This window comes from Mesocricetus auratus, unplaced genomic scaffold (genome assembly GCF_017639785.1).
Source record: "Mesocricetus auratus isolate SY011 unplaced genomic scaffold, BCM_Maur_2.0 Super-Scaffold_100020, whole genome shotgun sequence".
Taxonomy (NCBI): Eukaryota; Metazoa; Chordata; class Mammalia; order Rodentia; family Cricetidae; genus Mesocricetus; species Mesocricetus auratus.
The window spans coordinates 19,746,696-19,765,864 of NW_024429201.1; the positions used below are offsets into that span (position 1 = coordinate 19,746,696).

Sequence of the window (19,169 nt, forward strand, 5' to 3'; positions counted from 1 at the left end):
TGTTTTGTTACTATTCAATAGCCACAGATCATCACTGCAGTCAGATTCATTCATTTAGGCAGACTTCCATTGTCATTTTAATCTTAGCCAGTGCTAACAGTCACCAATAAATCCTTGTTCTTTGTCAGCCTCAAAGGAAGTACATAAGCCAAGCAGTGAGAAACAACACTTTAATCATTTTCACAGCCCAAAGATCCTGAGGTGACTGCCAACTGCAATAAACTCTCACATGGGTGTGGAGAGGCGGGTAGTAACCTCTTGCTTTGGATTCCCTGCTAGAAATGCCTACCCTAGCTTGGTCCCAGTACTCGGGAGGCAGAGGCAGGTGGATCCCTGGGAGTTCCAGATCAGCCTGGTCTACAGAGTGAGTTCCAGGATGGGGAGGGGGACTGCATAGTGAGACGTGGTCCTGAGAAATAAAAAGACAGGAAGAAAGGAAGGAAGGAAGGAAGGGAGGGAGGGAGGGAGGGAGGGAGGGAGGGAGGGAGGGAGGGAGGGAGGGAGGAAGGAAGGAAGGAAGGAAGGAAGGAAGGAAGGAAGGAAGGAAGGAAAGAAGAAGGAAGGAAGGTTTACCTTTGCCAGGAGATGAGGAAGAGGAGGGATGTTACCTACAAAGCTGAAGCCTGGGACTTTTGAGCAGGATCAGTAGCAGTCAACCAGGGACTGAGTGGTTTCTCTGTTCCTCTCCCTGTGGTCATCTAGTGGCCCCAAAGGCCACCCTGCCCCTTCATTTCCTAAAAGCCTCTCTGCCTCCAACGCCCAGCCTAAGTCCCCTGAGACTTTCAGAGAATCCAGCTTCTCTCCCTTCTCAGGACATGTCTCCTGGGAAACCCATAAAACACAGGAAGAACTGCCATGAGCTCACTTAGTCTGAAGCTTGTTTTTTTCTCATCATAAAGTGTGTCTCTAGTTTCCCACCTGTTTAGCTCGGGGCAGCCACCCTGCTCATCCCCTCCTTGTGTGACCTCAAGAAAACCCTTGCCAGATAGTTTTCTCATGGGCTAATTGAGACTCCTAAGGTCCTATAAGGCTTTGAAGTGGGGGGGGGGATGTTCCAAGGAGAACTAGCATTGGGTTATTATACAGACCCTCCTGGTGATGGCACATTGCGTTCTAAGTGCAGTTTCAGGGACCCTGGAGGGTGAAATCCATGGCAAGTCACTAGGAAAAGAGGCTGGACTTGATCTCTGGCTTTCTCTGTCTGGACACTATCTATGCCTGTTCTCCATACTCACTACACCCGATGTTGGCCGAGGTTGGGGGAGGAAACAACCTTTTCTGTAGCATTAACTTTGAAAAGAACTTGTTTAATTTTCTCTAGGATATTATGGGGTATCAAAGTACAAGACACTGAAGTAGCCCCTCAGAACATGCCTTTTTGTAGATGACTTTAATAAAACACAGGCACTGGCTAGCAAGTCTTAGGCAATCTTGAGTCCAGGTCATTTCCCTGAGCTGGTCTATGAGGGGCCAAGCACAGGACACAACAGCTTGTATGGCTAAGATCCACATGGGAAACAACAGAGCTTCACAATCATTTCCATGTGAACTTGACTCTGCTTCTGTCATTTTGTGTCTAGCCGACCTTTAAAAAGTTTCTTAATATCGCTGATTCTCCACGTTTTCTATTAAATAGGAACAGTGTCTCTCACCCCATGTAGCTCAGCTGGGACAGTACTTGTCTAGCTTTCTGGAAGCCCTGAGTTCAATCTGCCAGTGAGTGATGCTTAAAACTGGTCAGAGCAGTGAGTGCCTATGATCCCAGCACTCCTGAGGTAAAGGCTAGAGGATCAGAAGTTCAAGGTCAGCTACAGCTTTACTGTGAACTTGACACCAGCCTTGGTTACCTGAAACTCTTTCTCGGGCAGAAAATAAGGGGGGCGGGGATGCTGGTGAAGGAGGGAGAGAATGTAGGTCCTTCAAAACTTCTATTGGTTTGCCACAATTGCAGTCTGTTGGGGGCTGATGAGAGAAGACGATATTGGGAAGACCAGGAAATCCAATCTGGATGCTTCCCAAGGTACACCTGACACTGCAGCTGGCAGGGGCCAGACCTACAGTGCAACACCCTGGCTCTTGCTGCCACTGCCACCGCCGCTGCTGCTGCTGCTGATGTTGTTGTTGACGATGTTGTTGTTGACGCTGCTGCTACTGTTACTGTTGTTGTTGATGATGCTGATGCTGTTACTATTGTTGTTGACGCTGCTGCTACTGTTACTGTTGTTGTTGATGATGCTGATGCTGTTACTATTGTTGTTGATGATGCTGATGCTGTTACTGTTGTTGATGATGATGATGCTGTTACTATTGTTGTTGATGATGCTGATGCTGTTACTGTTGTTGTTGATGATGCTGATGCTGTTACTATTGTTGTTGATGCTGCTGATGCTGTTACTATTGTTGTTGCTGTTGCTGCTGCTTCTGATCCTTCTTAGGCCCCCAGATCAAACTGGCATGACTATCGGTGCCCTCTGTCATGCCTGCACATTTTTCACTGGTTCTGGAAAAGCTCACCTCCTCCAACCTACTTTTCTCCATGCTGGTTGATTCATTCTAGACAGTTGTCTGTTTGAAGGCTTCTCCTACTCCTGGGTGAAACTCAATGTTTAAGCTCCTCTCTGGGGACAGAATGGCGTGACTTGGGCAGATGGCGTGTGCTATCCCTGTAACCTCACTGTTTCATCCTTCCAGCCCCAAGCCATGCCTCTCCCTGCTCTAACCCTGAGAGACTATCTTTGGACCACCTGCTGAATTCCCACTTCTTGTTTGGGTCAAGTTCCTGTTACCAGCTGAGTCACCACCTGTCTGGGATTTTTTGCTCAATACCCACAGGTGTCTGAGTCCCAGACCTGTGGTCTTAGCCTTGGCTGCAAATTTAATAAAGGGGAGAATGTGATTGAATTGGTCTTGAGTGGGTCTGGGTGTGAGCCTTTTTTTTTAACAACTCCTCAATTTATTTTAGCATGGGAACTGTCTCCCAAAATACCATCAAAGTTTTGCCTCTAACACCAAAGTCTTTAAGCAAGGAGTAAAAATTGAAAATGTAATATCAAACAAGAGTGGAAGAGGGTAATGTATTCCCAACCTCTCAAAACCATCTGCAAATATTAACTTCTGAATTGACAATTTTGCAAATAGGGGCTGCAAATAAGCTTTTTCAGGCTCTTCCCTCTCTAGATTAGAAAGTCATTTGAATTCTCACAAGGTCATTGTTATCTATTAAGATTAAATTTAAATGGAAATGGGGATAGGGTGGTACTTGATACTCTTCCAAAGGACCCAAGTGCTATTCCCAGCTCCCATGTTGTGTAACTGTCTGTAACTCTGGCTACAGGGACTAGATACACTTATTATTCTGGCTTTTTCAGATACCCACACATCTCTCTCTCTCTCTCTCTCTGTCTCTCTCTCTGTGTGTGTGTGTGTGTGTGTGTGTGTGTGTGTGTGTGTGTGTGAGAGATGAGAGAGAGAGAGAGAGAGAGAGAGAGAGAGAGAGAGAGAGAGAGATCTTAAAAAGGAAAGGGGAGATGAAGGGAGAAGGGGCCCTTAAACGATGTGACGTTTTGTTTGGTTATTGGGTCTTTCTGAGACACGGGAGTAATCACAATGTCTAAATTCTGCCTATTTCAAATGTTTGGTTCACTCAGTGACATCAACTATCTGATGACAAACATTGTGATAAAAACACTGACAGCTGGGAAGACCCTGACTGTTTATTTCCCTTTCTTGGCTCCACGCATCTTTTGTCAATTTACTTATACATTTATCCTTCTGAAATGTCAATGATTATGAAATGAAAAGAGCAGAAGGTGGAACCAATAGTTCCTCACCTTTCAGTTACATAAGATGCAAGAGAGCAATTGAAAAGTCTGGGAAGACTGTTTGAACATGGCCCTGTTTGTGTACAATAACAGATCTCCCGAGTTGTGAGGCTATAGGGTGGTAACCATGGGGACCGTGGATCTTCTATGCTGCTGCTGCTGCCACTGCAGCTTTTGAAAACCTCTTTGCCTCAAACTGCCTTTGGAATTTAACCTGGAAGAATACAGATGCTAAGAAGCAAAAGGTCTCCCCAAGAAGTAGACATTTGTCACACCGTATGGTCCAATTAATGTGGTGTTTGAAACTACCCTGGCTTTGTATCTCTTGGGGTGGAATTCAGGGAAATCGAAAGGCGAAAAGGAGAACATGGGCACAAGACTATGCCTTGAGCTGGAACCCGAGGGAGCCGTTCATAGCTCTATATACATTTGTTAATAGGTGAATTATTACATCATCATTCAATGCCACTTCCCATTCTTTGATCTTCTATTGATAAAAGCGTAATAGTAACAACAAAAGGAGGAGAGGTGTTTTTGTCCCAAATTTTACAAGTGTTTTGACTAGTGTTTAATCCCTCCAAGAGATAAAGCACCAAGTCTACCGCTGTCAGGGTCTGTGATAGGCCTACGGAGCCCTGACAAGGCTCACCTGTGAAAGCCTCGTCAGGTGAACTTAGGGGCTGGCAGAGAACTCAGCTAAGTTTCACAAGTGGACACCATGAATTCTGCTGGGCAGAAAAGCAGTATCTGTCTCGATAACCACTCTCAGGAATAGCAGTTTTCGTCTGTCTCCACTCTTAGCATTAAGTCTGCCTTTACAAAGTCCCTCCCCTTCCTGGGTACCCAGCCGGGTACAGCGATACCTTACAGGTCCACTACCTCTGTCCCTGGTCTATTTTATAGGCCTTATCACAATGCACAATTCTGCTTTCCTTTGTCCAACCTGTGTCCTCTGCCCTCTGCCTCTACAGTTGTGCGCATGCTCTTTAAGTCCTCCTTGCCCCCAGGTCCTCAGCATCTGTCTCGGTGCTGCTTCTCGACAAGTATGAGCAAATGCTGAATTAGTTTACCATCCTGGCTCTAAAATGGTGGGCCTTTCGCTTTTTGGTTTTGTTTTGCTTGGTTTTTCTTTCCATCTATCTGCAAGAAAAGGGAAGAGGATTAGAACTGAGTAGCAGAAGAAGCGGCAAACATCCGTCGCACCTCTGCGATGTCCTGCCGTATGTCCATTAGTAAGGCCCCACAGTGCTTTTAAGATCACTGGCTGAAACTTTTCCACCTTAAATGTGAAAACTGGTAGCTACACAGAAACAGCTGAAGTTCAGAGGTCGCCACCGAGAGCTGGGGGTTAAATGCACCGTGATTTTCCGTCTTTAGAGAAAGGGGAGGAAAACTTTGATGAGAACAGATCTAAAAACCTCTTGATCTCTTTGAGGAGAGACAGACTGGATATTTTCTTCTCTGCCATTTTATCGTTTTGATTTCAAACTTGAATTGTTCCCTCGGCTTCCAATTAAACCACTGTCTGTGCCCCCGCGCGCCCCTCCCCCTCCCTCCTCTTCCAGCAACTCTTCTTAGGGCTAAGGGACTTTGAAAAGAATCTTGTCAATCAGTCTTTTGTTGAAGAGGATAAAGAAGGCCAGGCTATGCTGAGAGGGGGTCTTAGGACTCAGAAGGACTCCTGGTCTCTAGACTCCCGGCTACTCCTCCATGATCCATTCAACTCACATTGACTCGGCCCCTCCTGAACAGGGCCTGGTCCACATCCCAGCCCCAACACAATGGCTCAGGAGGCAGGAGGCAGCCGGCGGCTTCCGTCTGCCCTGAAAGCCAGGACAGCCTCCCAGATGTCAGCCAAGAGCGTCCTTTTTCTGGCTGCACTAAAGGAGTCTGCCTTTCTCCCATCAGCAATTAGCATAGCTCCATGCCGGAAATCGGGCCATGCTTGAACAGGCTTCTTTTTCTCCTTCACCAAGCTGGGTCATTTTGGTGGCCTCTGGAAGTATAACACACAATGGGAACAGGTGTAGGCTCAGGAAAGCCCCACAGTTTACACCCTAGCCAGAAAGCTTTGCTTTGACTTCCCCGGATTGCAGAGCCAGGACAGTCCCTTCCCCAGAGGGAAGGCAGAAGAACAGGCTCCCGCAAGGGCCTTAGTAATAAGCATGTATGTAGCAGGGAGGAGAAAAGGCCACGCTCCCCTTCGTGGCTGCAGTAAAGCACTGCTGTGGACCCCCAGCGGCCTCAAGAGTGGCCTTGTCCTCCTAGGTGTTCATTTCCTTCTTTCTTTATTAATTTTAAATAGCTTGCTTCACATGTCAATCCCAGTTCCCTCTCCCTCCCCTCCTCCTGCACCCCCTCACCATCCCCCCCCAGCCTCCCACCCTATCCCCACTTCCTTCCACATAGGGGATATCCAGAGTCTGTCATTTCGCTCAGGGCAGGGTCCAGACCATCCCCTAAGAGTCCAGGCTGAGAGAGCATCCCTCTTTGTGTTATGGACACACGGAGTCCATTTGTATGCCAGGGATAAACACTGATCCACTGCCTAGGGCCCCGTAGGTTTCCCAGGCCTCCTCACTGACTCTCACACTCAGGGGTTCTGGATCAGTCCCCTGCTGGCCTCCCAGCTGTGGGTCTGGAGTCCAAGAACTTCCCCTTGTTCAGATCAGCTGTTTCTGCTGGTTTCGCCCTGCCCATTCTTTTTTTGTTTTGTTTTGTTTTGTTATTTTGTTTTTCAAGACAGGGTTTCTTTGTATTGTTTTGGAGGCTGTCCTGGACTGGAACTCACTCTGTAGACCAGGCTGGTCTAGAACTCACAGAGATCTACCTGTCTCTGCCTCCCAAGTGCTGGGATTAAAGGCGTTTGCCACCAGTGCTCAGCCTGAGCCACCAACGCCCGGCTGCCAGCCCATTCTTTGCCAATTTGCTCATCGCTCCTCTCTCTCTGTCAGTGGGTTCCATGGGCTCAGTTCAGTGTTTAACTGTGGGTGTTTGCTTCTGCTTCCATCAGTCACTGGATGAAGGTTCTAGGATGGCATATAGGGTAAACGTCAAGTTTATCATCAGGAATGGGCATCTAGGTGTTCATTTCTATAGCACCAACTGAGCCAAGCAGCTCGCATCTTTTCCTCTCTACAACTCTACTTACTTCCAATAGTGTTTATGGACAATTAAGAGATTTTTTTTTGGGCCAGGTGTTGGTGGTGCACGTCTTTAATCCTAGCAGAGGCACGTCTTTAATCGGGAGGCAGAGGCAGGAGAATCTCTGTGAGTTTGAGACCAGCCTGATCCACACAGCCTCCAAAGCTACAGAGAAACTCTGTCTCAAAAATCCAAAAACAAAAAAAGAGATTCTTTTTGTTTATTTGCTAAGCATGGTGTCATATAATATCTAATCCCACTATGGTATTGAAGTTTTGTTAATTGGTTTGGCATTTTTTTGACAGGGGGTGGGCAAGTAGGAATTGATCCCTTTCAGACAAACTTTCTTGATGTGTTTACCTAATTATTCTTTTTCAATAAAAACTTGGGAGACAGTAAGAACCCGAGTGATCAGAAAAGCAGCAGAGAATCAATCAGTGACCTCCTATCTCTTTTGTTCCTCCATCAAAGAGGGCTGAGACCATTTCTAAGCTCCGCCCTACAACTTCCTGCCTCTCTATCTGTTCTCAGACCTCCAAAAGCTCTATGGTTAATTTGCTCAGCTAGTAACTAGCTCTGCCCTCTGATTCAAAACAAACTTTGCCATTCTCCAGAGCTACAGAATATCACACAACAGTTTCTCACCTTCATTTCAACCTAAAAATGTCTAAATTCACCTTTCCTTCACTACTCTTGTTGTGCCCAAATTCTGAACCCCCAAATCACCAAGAGACACTTTCAGATGCAAAGAGTCTTATTGTTTATAGAGTTACCTGCATTAACTCAGGCCCTTCATTCATTTGTGGGTGGAGGAAGAAGTACCCCAAGGGGCTTCGAGGGGGAGTTTATTGGGGGGAACAAAGGGAATATCTAGGGGGTATGCAACAGTCTCAGGATTGGTGTATTTCCGAACTTGACCAGCCTATCCTGTGCTGATTGGTCAACTGGTTGTTATAGGCCCTCCCAAGGTGGTTGCTATGTTCTGCACATCAGTGTTATGCCACTTTTACCAGAATGCCTGGAAAGCATGTCCATCTAACTTCTGATTGGTTCCTTGCCACCTGGAGGGTATCTGACCTAGGGCAGCTCCTTCAAGGTCAGAAGTCCGGAAACGAAGCACATGTGCTGAGTCAGGGGCCTTTGTCTTGTCAGGTCTTTTTTGCAGCCTGTCTTGCTACTAAGGCAGGGGTCTGGGTGAGGGTCCGATCCCTTCATTTTGGCTTGTGAAGTACTTGCAGAGTTTCACTTGTTTTAGTTTTCTATTGTCATAGGACTTATGTTCTGTTTCTATTTTGCTGGATAATTATTGATTTTCAAATGAGTCTACCTGAAGCTCATCCTCCAGAGTTGTCCATCTCAGGATAAATGTAGATTTGCCTCAAAGCTCTGCAGACTAGGAAACCTAAGTCTTCTTCTTGGATGGGAACATCATGGTAGTCGATGGAATGATGAGACCAAACATGTGTGCTAGTTGAAGTCTCTCTTCATCTTTATTTAAAACCACTAATGCTACCCTCATGCCGTCATCCAACCTCAATTACTTCCCCAAGGCCATCCCTCCAAGCAACACCATCAACAGACTCATTTTGGATTAAGTTTCTAGCACGGGACTTTGGAGGGACCCGTTCTATATTACCCACCCTCAGGCTCCCAGCCGCTGTGGTGTTGGGGTTTCATATTCTCTTGGTCTGCAAGTTGGGTCACTGTCCACCTTCCCCACTTTCCTCTCCTTGCTCATTCACTCTTCTTCTAAGGTTCTCATAGGAACTTCATTTTAGAAACCTCCAGCATCTCTGTATGAGTCATAGATTTTAGGCAGTGTTGGCATGAATTCCAGTCAAGATGGTGTTGTGAACTCAAAAGCTGAGGTTTTGTTTTGCTCCAAAAGCATTGCTGTAACGAGAGAAAAAGACAGAAAAATAGAAAAGAAAATCCAAAATTTACTACCACATTTAAACAAGAAGCATATCCCAGTATACTGTAACCAAAAGAAAAGCAAAAAGTGGCTGCTTTCTAGTTCCTGGAGGAAGGGGTTGTTAGTATTCAGGCATTTGTACTGGCCTGCCCTTGGAGTTCTAACAGGATATGCCCTCAGCTGCAGGCACTAAGAGCACCACCTGCGCATACTTACTACATTTCCTTTTAAAAGGGCCTTGCCCACCTCCCATCTTTCTCTCTTTCTCCCCCCTCACTGGCTGTTTGCCCCTCCTCAGTGCCTCTTTTTCCTCTCTCACTATTTCTTCCCCAGAGGCTGGCCTCCCCCCTCCCCTTCCTCTCTTTATGATCCCTTTCCCCTAATAAAAACCCCTCCATGTGAACTCTTGTCACATGGAACCTTTCTCTCTCACACAGCTTTTTAGAATTACAACAGGGGTGGGATTGAGAGCAGAAGTCGGACAGAAGCAAGGAATCCTGGGTCCCACTTCTGTAGGGATAATTCTGGGAAACCATATTTTGGCCCAAATCACCTTACTCTCTCTAAAACTACCACGTGAACCAAGAGGTACCCCATCAGGTCCAAAGGAGGCTCCAATTCCCCACACTCCAAAAGGTTGTTGGTATGTCTAGAAATAAGTTCAAGCTGCTCTATAGAACATCTGGTGGCTAGATAAAAGTCAGAGTTCCTCAGGAATTTGTGAAATTGGTTCCCATCTGTCAAAAGGAATCATTCCCATGACTATAATTCTGGTACTTACATTCTGAAGACAAAATTAAAAGGGTGGTTGAATCACAGAGAGTTCTCCAGACTACTTCTACAGGTTGGTAGTGTTTCTCCAAAGGCAAGCCCTGCAAAAGGGCCCTCCTTTATGTATTTGGACCACTCACAGTTACTCACTGTGCTGCTACTCCAAAGACCAAAAGGAGGCCAGAGGAATCCATTCCTAAAGGGCTGTTCCTGGCAGCACATCCCTTACCCCTGTTCCAACTCTGCTCCTATTTATTTTAGTCCTGAACTCACTGCTGAAGAGGAATCACCATGGTAGGAATGGGCACTATTGGAATTTCAAGTTGCTCAACAGGCATGAAAGCATAAAAAGACTTCTCCTAGCCCTTGGCTTCCTCTTTTTTTTCCAGCCCCCCCCCCCAGTTTCAGTCCTTGGAGATCAGTTCTTTCAAGGGCTCTGGGGTGGTTTTGTTTTGTTTTGTTTTGTTTTTTGTTTTTGTTTTTTCGAGACAGGGTCTCTCTGTATTGTTTTTTAGAGGCTGTCCTGGAACTCACTTTGTAGACCAGGCTGGCCTCGAACTCACAGAGATCCGCCTGCCTCTGCCTCCCGAGTGCTGGGATTAAAGGCGTGAGCCACCAACCCCAGCTTCTGGGGTGTATTTTGTGCATGCTGTCATTCTCTCTCCTTCCTTCCCTCCTTGCTTCCTCTCTTCCCTTCTCTATAACATTCCTAGATTCTCACTTAACCAACAGAGCCAGAAGGCTCCTTCAATGGCATATATTAATATTATTGTGTTGAGCTGGATATGGTGGCTCACACCTACTATCCCAGTGCTCTGGAGGCTGAGGAAGAACTGATTGGAGGACAAGGTAGGTCCTGGCTACAGAGCAAGACCCTGTCTCAAAACTCCAAAATAAATAAATATGTATAATTGTCACACACACACACACACATCTCTGCTCGTGCTGGTTATTTAATCAATGTCCTATCAACCCTGAAAGCCATAATCTATCTGTTGGAGGACAAGGTAGGTCCTGGCTACAGAGCAAGACCCTGTCTCAAAACTCCAAAATAAATAAATATGTATAATTGTCACACACACACACACACACACACACACACACATCTCTGCTCGTGCTGGTTATTTAATCAATGTCCTATCAACCCTGAAAGCCATAATCTATCTGTTCAATACTTCACTAAGGCCTAGCTTAGTACACCATACTGAGCTCACAGGAGTCTAGAAGAGGGAGAATATCGTATTTTCAAAAGAAGAACCTCTGCCAAAGAGAGCAGAAGGTTCATATCATCCCCTCTGAAAATCAAAAAAGAAAAAAATGTATCAAAGAAAGGCATATTGACTTTCTAGTCTTCAAGTAAACCATCTCTGGTTGCAAATGCCCCTGTGCCTGCTCTGGGCCTTGTAAGCGTCACATCTAGTCCCTTCATGGGTAAAGGCTGATACTGACAGCAATCAGTTAGTGAGCACACGATTGGAAATATGTTCAATTCTTCAGGTTCCCAGTATGCATTGCTTCACGATACCAGAGAATGACAGTCTACATCCCAGACCACAGTTGAACTATCTGTATGATACATGTAAAAATAGCCCAGTCTTGTTGCAAAAACTGGGTGTTATCTTTGGCATCTCCCTTCTAAGCCCTCCACCTCCTACATGCCATCTGCCTTCTCATCTTGTGGGGTTTACTTTCCCCCAGGGCTTCAGTGATTTCTCCCTTTTTTTCCTTTTCTCTCTCTAAGGAAAGTTCAGTGTTAATAAAGACTAAAATGGATGGCCATATGTCACAGAGAATGAACTGGCTGCCTAGGCTGTCTCCTTAGCTCAATGAGAGGGCAGCCTTCTACTCAGATGGGATAGACTTGCATGAGGAAGGAAGGTCCCTCACCTCAGCCCCACCCTGCCCCACAGGAGCCAGCTTCCACTCCTCTTCAGCTCTCAGTCATGGGGAGACTCTCTCCAACCGCCAGCCTAAGTTGGGGTCTTCGATTATATGTTCACTTAGAACCTCTTTCTTTCCTTAATACCAGTTACCACAGATGTCAAATGTACCCACATCTATGTCTACCCCAGGAGTCCATTAGATCCACGAGCATGTATATCCCTAACTACATTTCGTGATAGTGGGATGGCATCAGGAAGAGTGCTGTCAAAAAACAAATTGGCAAATTTGTATTAAACCAGGCTAAGCAAATGTCATTACTGGCCACAAATTTCAAATGTTATACCATCCAGGAAACTTGCAATAACTCAAAGTATTATCATTTATATTGAATGACAAAAAATATTATAAATATGTAATTCTAGCTTTAGTTTTAACTGAGAAGTATAGAAGTACATTATTTCAAGTGACTGCCTCCAAACTTTCATGGAAAGGGAGAAGACGGTGAATAAGTATAGAAATAATTATTTTAAGATGAGTGGGTAACAATGCTGTGACATTTATGAGTTAACTAGGCAAAGAAATTATCACCTAGAGAGAATCTAGGACAGGGATTCTCAACCTTCATGCTATGGTGACCCCAACCATAAAATTATTTTTGTTACTACTTCATAACTGTAATTTTGTTACTCTGTGCAGGATATCTGATATACAACCCCCATGAAAATGTTCAACCCCAGAGGGCTCGTGAGTCACAGGTTGAGAACCACTACTCTAGCGGGTAGCATACATAGTCTCCTGTTTTTCTTCAGTTTCACAATACAGCACGCGATGACGTGAGCAAGGAAACAAAGAGCAGAAACCGTGTTTGGAAACTAACACACATTTGGTTTTGCGTTTTTAGCCACTTGTTTCTTTTGTAAGGACTCAAAAGCAAAAGGGTAAACTTTCCCTTTTCAGGTAAAAAGAGAGGATGTGAAAGTTCTTTGTGAGAATCTGAAGGCTCTGGGCCATTTTGCACCTGCTGCCGAAGATACTTAGTGTAGGACATGAACACAGGTACTCAGCACAACGGGAAGAGGAGGAAGGAACTTTGGAAAGAGGCTGAGTGGATTGGGTTTAACTGTGGTGTCTCTGCTGTCCACCCAGCACTATGTCTTCAGTCCTTCTTAAAAGAGGTTGAGCTACAAACGAAGGGCCCTTTAAAGTGACTCTCGACACTTGGAGACAAATGGTGTCAAGAAAAGATTTGCTTTAAGTCTCTGAGTTCATGACTTGAGGCTGTTTCTTTGAGGTCTGAACTGAAGAGTCCAAGGTCTATGCTGGAAGTTGGAGCATTTTCGTCAGGAACATGACATGAAGTGTCTCAGGGGAAGGAAGGGTAACTTGATCTGATGACTGAGCAGAAATCCAATCTGCTTTCTCATGCTTCTATCCATCTGCCTCTCTCCCATCCTCCCAGGCTCAGGGAATTCCCTCAGTCCTACCTTCTGGGTCACCTCCCCATGCCACAGTGAAGGAAGACCCCACATTTTCTCCACCCTTGACTTCCAGAGATACCAGCCAGTCTAAACTTCCTCAAGAATTTGAAAGCATGGATACTTCCCCTCCCAGAAGTATGTGTTCGGGTAAGCAAATACAGTGTGCAGGTGTGCAGTGCATGTGCATGTATATAAGCATCACATGTGTGTATGCAAACAGTATATGTACACTTGAACATATATGTGCATGAATGTGTATGTGCATGCATGTGTACAGGCTGTGAGTACTTGGTTCTTTGGTTCACACTTTTACAAAGCGAACCATGGCACTGGAAGTGGAGACACATTGGATCCAATAAAACTTTGTCAGCACTTTGGAATCCTGTTATAAGAGGAATAGGAGCTCACTGTGTCTTTGGTTTCTAAATAGACTTCACCATCCACTTAGCTGGGCTCCAGGAACAAACAAAAGTCAAACTCAGCCTCCCATCCAGTACCCACAACTTTTGGACATTTCCAGTTTTCTCTACATATTCCTCCTGCTTGCTTCCAAGCTTTCCAAACACACCTCTTGCTGTAGACACAGTCTTCCTACAGACACTGTGCTGGATGGGTTGACCAAAGAGCCACAACTGTGATGAGACATTCTGGTCCCTTCCAACAGAAGTAGTCCAAATCCCTTTCAGAACAAGAGGTGTCCAGGTCATGTCTTTAGGAAAAGAGTCTGCCCTACTCCTCCTTCATTCGATGACCTCCTCACCATCATTGATTTGATGTCAAGCCCCATGGCCAAGTTGGAAGCATCCTGGTGTTTCCTGAGGAGACTGCTGCTTCCTAACCCTCTGCAGGCCCTTGGAGAGTCAAGCCTCCCTCTTCCTCCTATGTTCAGCCTGGTCATTCAACACAAATAAAGAAGTGGGGATTGGGGTGTCTAGTGTTTGAATTTAGCCTATGATTCTCTCTCCCACTTTCTCATCCAAGTCAGTTGTGGTCAAATCATCCCATGGTCTCCAAAGCTTCTTTCAGATCATTTTAGGCCTTTACATTTGAGATGTCCACTGAGGAACATGTCACCATGAGGGGTCCCTTCAGCTCAACTAGCTGAGAACAACACTGGTTTCCCAGCCAAGCATCTGTGGAGACTAGAGACAGTAGTGACTAGGAAGCCTTTCCACCACAAACTGACGCCAGAGCCTGGCCTCGAGTGCCACAGTCTGCTTTCCAGTTTCCTGGCCTTAATTTAGGACCAAGCTGAGCAATGTTTGTTTTTGTTACTCTCTGGGTTCAAGTCAGCAAGTTAAGTATTTTTATGACCTATGCTCTATTTTATCCAATCCCTATGAATATATAAGAATGTATTCTTTTGTCATAGCTTACTATAATGAGTAAAATAAAAAAACAATGAAAATTTGTCATTGCCTCTTGGTGCCAAACGTCAATAGATACATGTGTGAGAAGACCAAGGTGCATAAATCTCTGATCTTTCTCCTCATATGGAACTATGGGCACAATGGAATAGACCAGCAGGCACCTTCTACCATATGAAACCATTGTTGGCATGTCCAGGGAAGCCAGAGAGAACATTCTCCCAAGCCATTGCTCAGGCTATTATCCCCTTCCTCAAAACTGCAAACTCTGGGAGATTTTGAAGGTCACCTTGGGACTTGAACTCCTGTGGCATCTGGATTCCGGAACCAGCCTGATGCTTTTTGTTCTGTCTATTCTCTAAGCAGAGTGGATTCACCATCCCCGGGAAGAGGCATGGAGACCTCACTGTCCAGGGAAAGCAACTTCATCCTTCTATTCTGTCCCCAAGGGGCACTACTGTTCACTCAAGAAGCGAAGAGATGGAGGCATTCCCAATTGAGATTCCTGGAGGTTATCTAACTTTCTACCGAACCGTAATCCTCAAACTATCTTAATAAGCTCCCCAACATTTCAATTCATTTCATTTATCTCCTTCCGATAAGGTGGGGGAAAGTTTTGAAAATGACCTCAGGGCCCTTTGCACCAACTAGATAAATGGTCATGTTTGTGAAAGGGTAATGCCATGCAGTGCTATCTCTCTCAGCCATCCCATCAGGGCATTTGTGACCTGTCTCATATCAATGGGATGACTACAGAGCTTTGCAAGGAGTTATCAACTAATTTCAGAACAGAGATAAAAACATTCTATGAAATATGCAAAGGCTGCTTACTAATTAAATAATTCACTGAACATTGTTTGTTAAAATTGAATTTCCCTTTTTGGAACAAGGGCTACCCAAGTCGCCCCAAGGAGGTGGTTCGGTGGGTGATAAATGAGTTTAGGTGATCATATTCGATGATGTTCTGCTCACAGATGGTATGTCAGCCACCTGGAGAGTTATTAAAATAGGACTTTAATTATGTTTTGGCCATGTTTTGGTCTCTACCCTGTCTGTTCCAAAAAACCCTTTACAAAGAATGGATGCTGGCCTATTCCTGTAGAGTGGGGAACTCTAGGCTTCCCCCTCCATCCTTATCACTCTTCATAAGGACTGGAACTGCATTTAGATAGACCTCTGTCTTCTGCTCTTGTCTGCCTACAAAGTGCTGCAACAGAGTAGCCAGAGTGAGGCTTGCTGGCAAGTGTCAGTCCCATAAGCTCACATGAGGCTTATGCTTCTATGTATCACATTAAAAAGTAAAGCCAACATTTAAAAAGTGAATCCGATCCTGGTCAGTGGTGGCTCACCCCATGCCTTTAATCCCAGCACTGGGGAGACAGAGGCAGGAGGATCCCTGTGAGTTGGAGGCCAGCCTGGTGTATAGAGTGAGTTCCAGGACAACCACAGTGACTGTTTCACAGAAAAACCATGTCTCGAAAAACAAAATAACACCAAAAAGGTGAATCAGACAGTAGAATTACTCTGATCAAAACTGTCTAATAATCCCCTGTCTTGCCCAGATCAAGTGCAGTGGCTTAACCAACCCCCAGTGCCCTCTCTCTCTCTCTCTCCCTCCCTCCCTCCCTCCCTCCCTCCCTCCCTCCCTCCCTCCCTCCCTCCCTCCCTCCCTCCCTCCTACATTCCCTCCCTCCCCCCTCCTCTGGGATCTGACTGCTGCCTGGCTCTCCCTACCTTTTTGGTTTTCACAGGTTTCCCTGTTAGAGGCCATTTCATCCTCAAGACCCCCCACCCTCCCCACCCCCCAACCCCCCACCACACGTACACACTGTGTTTGGTGTCCTCCAATTTTCTCCCTTGTTTCATTTTCTCCAAAGCCCTTTAACACAACTGCTGGCTTACATATGTGACCCCTTTTTCACACTTCTCCTACCTCCTGCGTACCCTCCCACCCAAATCTTCTACAGGGACATAGGTTCTATGGAGGCAATAGTTTCATCGTGAACACATGGAGTGTGGTTGGGGTGGGGGTGCCTATACTTATGGGGCGACCAGAAGCCAGCGTTTCATGTCTTCTTCAGTCACTCTCCATTTTATTTTTTTTTAAGAGACACTCTCACTGAACTGGGGCTCACTGATTCAGCTAACCTGCCCAGTCAGTAAGCCCCAGGGGTCATCTGTCCCCGCCTCCCCTGAACCGGAATTACAGGCACCTGCTGACACGCCTGACTCACGTTTATAGATGCTAGGGATCAAACTCAGGTCTTGGCGTCTGCACAGCAAGCACTGTGCTCCTGAGCCTTCTGCTGGACTTCCTCTGTGTCTTGTCCAGGAGGCTTTACCCACACTGTTTGACAGATAGCGGGCATTCATTCTGTGTCTTTTGAATGACTCAGTCTCTTGCGGTATGGACCAGTTACTGTGAGGTTTTGCAAGAAGAGTAAGGAAAGGGTGGCGGTGCTGATTATTATTAGCTACAAGTTCGCATGCGTGGGCTGGGGACCTGGGCTGAATCACAAAGGGAAAGTGAGGTGAGCAGTAACGTTCACTTCTCCCTGCTTCCTGGCTGTAACTGCAATGTGACCAGTCGCCTCAGGCTCCTGCAGCACCACGTTAGGCTGCATCCCTCAAACTATAAGCCTAGATAACCTCCTCCTCCCTTAAACTGATTCTTGTCAGGAAGCTGGTGGCAGCAAGGACCAAAGTAACTAACCCAGTAGCCAAGCGAAGAGGAGCTACGGAGCCCTGGAAGACTTTCTACCTCCTTATTCTGATTGCCAGCAGGCCTCCGGCATGGAACTCCTCTCTTGTCTTTGAATTATGTCTGCCCATAATAGTAGCCACGTGATCCTTCAGCACTCCTCAGCTTATACTAGCTTGAGCAGGAGAACAGAGGAAGACGCCAGAAAAGGAACAACGGGCCAGTAGTTCATAGAGGGCCATCTAAGCAGGTTTCCATAAGAGAAGTGACATGCTGATTTTCTCTTTCAGAAGCTCTCTCTGACTGCTCAATGGAGAAAGGGATGCTTGTCAGGGATCCAGAGAATAAAACTTACTATGTAGGGAGGGGAGAGAGAGAGAGAGAGAGAGAGAGAGAGAGAGAGAGAGAGAGAGAGAGAGAGAGAGAGAGTTGTGGAAGGTGATGATGTAAGATGTATAAAGTGAGGCCACAAGCTAGACACTCATTCACCTAAGAGTTGACGATGCAGTCATGAGTCCCAGGTTTTCTGGGTCAGGCTGGAGTCCCAATTCCTTCTTCCTCAGGAAGTTCTAGTCTTTGGCCTAATTGGTAGGCTATCACCCCATTTTGCATGGTAATCTGTTTTACTCAGAGTCTACTAATTTAAAATGTCAATTATATCCTTTTTAAATGCCTGAATAGTAACTTCTATACTGACATTTAACCACAACAGTTGAGTACAACAGCCTAGTCAAGCTGCCAAGTTGAAACAAATGTTCTTCGACCATCACAAGGGGTGGGTAAACTCAGGAAGGCAGACAGGAGGCAATTAGGATACTCCAGATGTGCAACTGCTGCTTAGACCCCAGAGGTAGGCAGCAGAGGAGACACAGCCGAACTGTTTTGCTGATCAAGCTGACAGAATCTAGTAAGGTAGGTGTGTGTGTGTGTGTGTGTGTGTGTGTGTGTGTGTGTGTGTGTGTGGTGTGTGTGTGAGGTATCTATATATGTGTGTCAGATGTATGTGTGTTTTTTGAGGTTGTGTGTGTGTGGTGTGTATATGTGTGTGAGGTATGTGTATATGTGTGTCAGATGTATGTGTATGTGTGTTTGTGAGGTGTGTGTGTGGTATGTTTGTGTTTGTGTGGTGTGATGTGTGTGTGTGAAGTGTGTGTATGTGTGGTATGATGTATGTGTGGTATGCTTGTGTTTATGTGATATGATGTGTGTAGTATGTTTATATATGGTATGTGATGTGTGTGTATGTGTGTGGTGTGTATGGTGTGGTATGTGTGTGGTGTATGTACTTCGTATGATGTGTAGTGTGTATGGTATGGTGTTTGTGTAATAAGATGTCTGTATATATGTAGTATGGTGTGTGTGTATGTGTGTGTGGTGTGTTTGTGTGACTGTGTGTGATATGTGTGTTTGTGTGGTGTGGCATGTGTGTAGGTGTGTATATTGTAGGTGTATAGATGTGGTGTGTGTGTGTGCGCACACATGTATGAAAGAGCAAAACTCTAAATGCCTGAGCATTTTCATCAACTTTATCAATTTTCGTCAACTATGCAGAGGACATTAGGGGAGCGGTTTGTGAGGAGGAAGAAAAACAGGACTCCGAATGTGATATGTTGAGACTCCCGACAAGCATTCAGGTGACAGGCTAGACAGTTGGATGTATGGTCTGGAGTTTAGAGGTTTAAAATGGACAGAGAAAATGGGGAGCTATGGGACACAGCTGCCTGCTGAACCAGACCTGTGACTTCCAGAGCAGTCGTTTGGGGTCAGAGGTGGGCTCAAGAGCTTGCCTGGGGAGTTGCAGGGATAAGAAGAGAGGAATGGTAACAAGACTGTCTGTCTCAAAGTAGTTCACAATAAGTGACTTTTAAATGTCCGTCAATATGAGGAAAGGACGGCCCGTTAGACAAAATGGAGTGTTTTAAAGAAAGACAGCAGCAGATCTGAAGCCCCCAAAGAGAGCATTTCACCATGAAGAGCTGGGTTTCTGTTGTTCTCTTTTTTATTGTTTTTTTAAGATTTAGTTATTTATTATGTATACAATGTTCTGCCTACATGCCAGAAGAGGGCACCAGATTGCATTGTAGATGG

The 19,169-nt window shown here is 45.6% G+C and overlaps 1 long non-coding RNA gene across 1 annotated transcript in view; it reads right to left on the bottom strand.

Moving 5' to 3' along the window:
• Positions 1-7,761: 7,761 nt before the first annotated feature.
• LOC121133169 overlaps positions 7,762-19,169 on the bottom strand; it is a 142,874-nt gene continuing 131,466 nt past the window's right edge. Inside the window, exon 4 of the long non-coding RNA XR_005869941.1 lies at positions 7,762-8,858. This is a non-coding gene — a long non-coding RNA (uncharacterized LOC121133169). The remainder of the gene's footprint in view (positions 8,859-19,169) is intronic.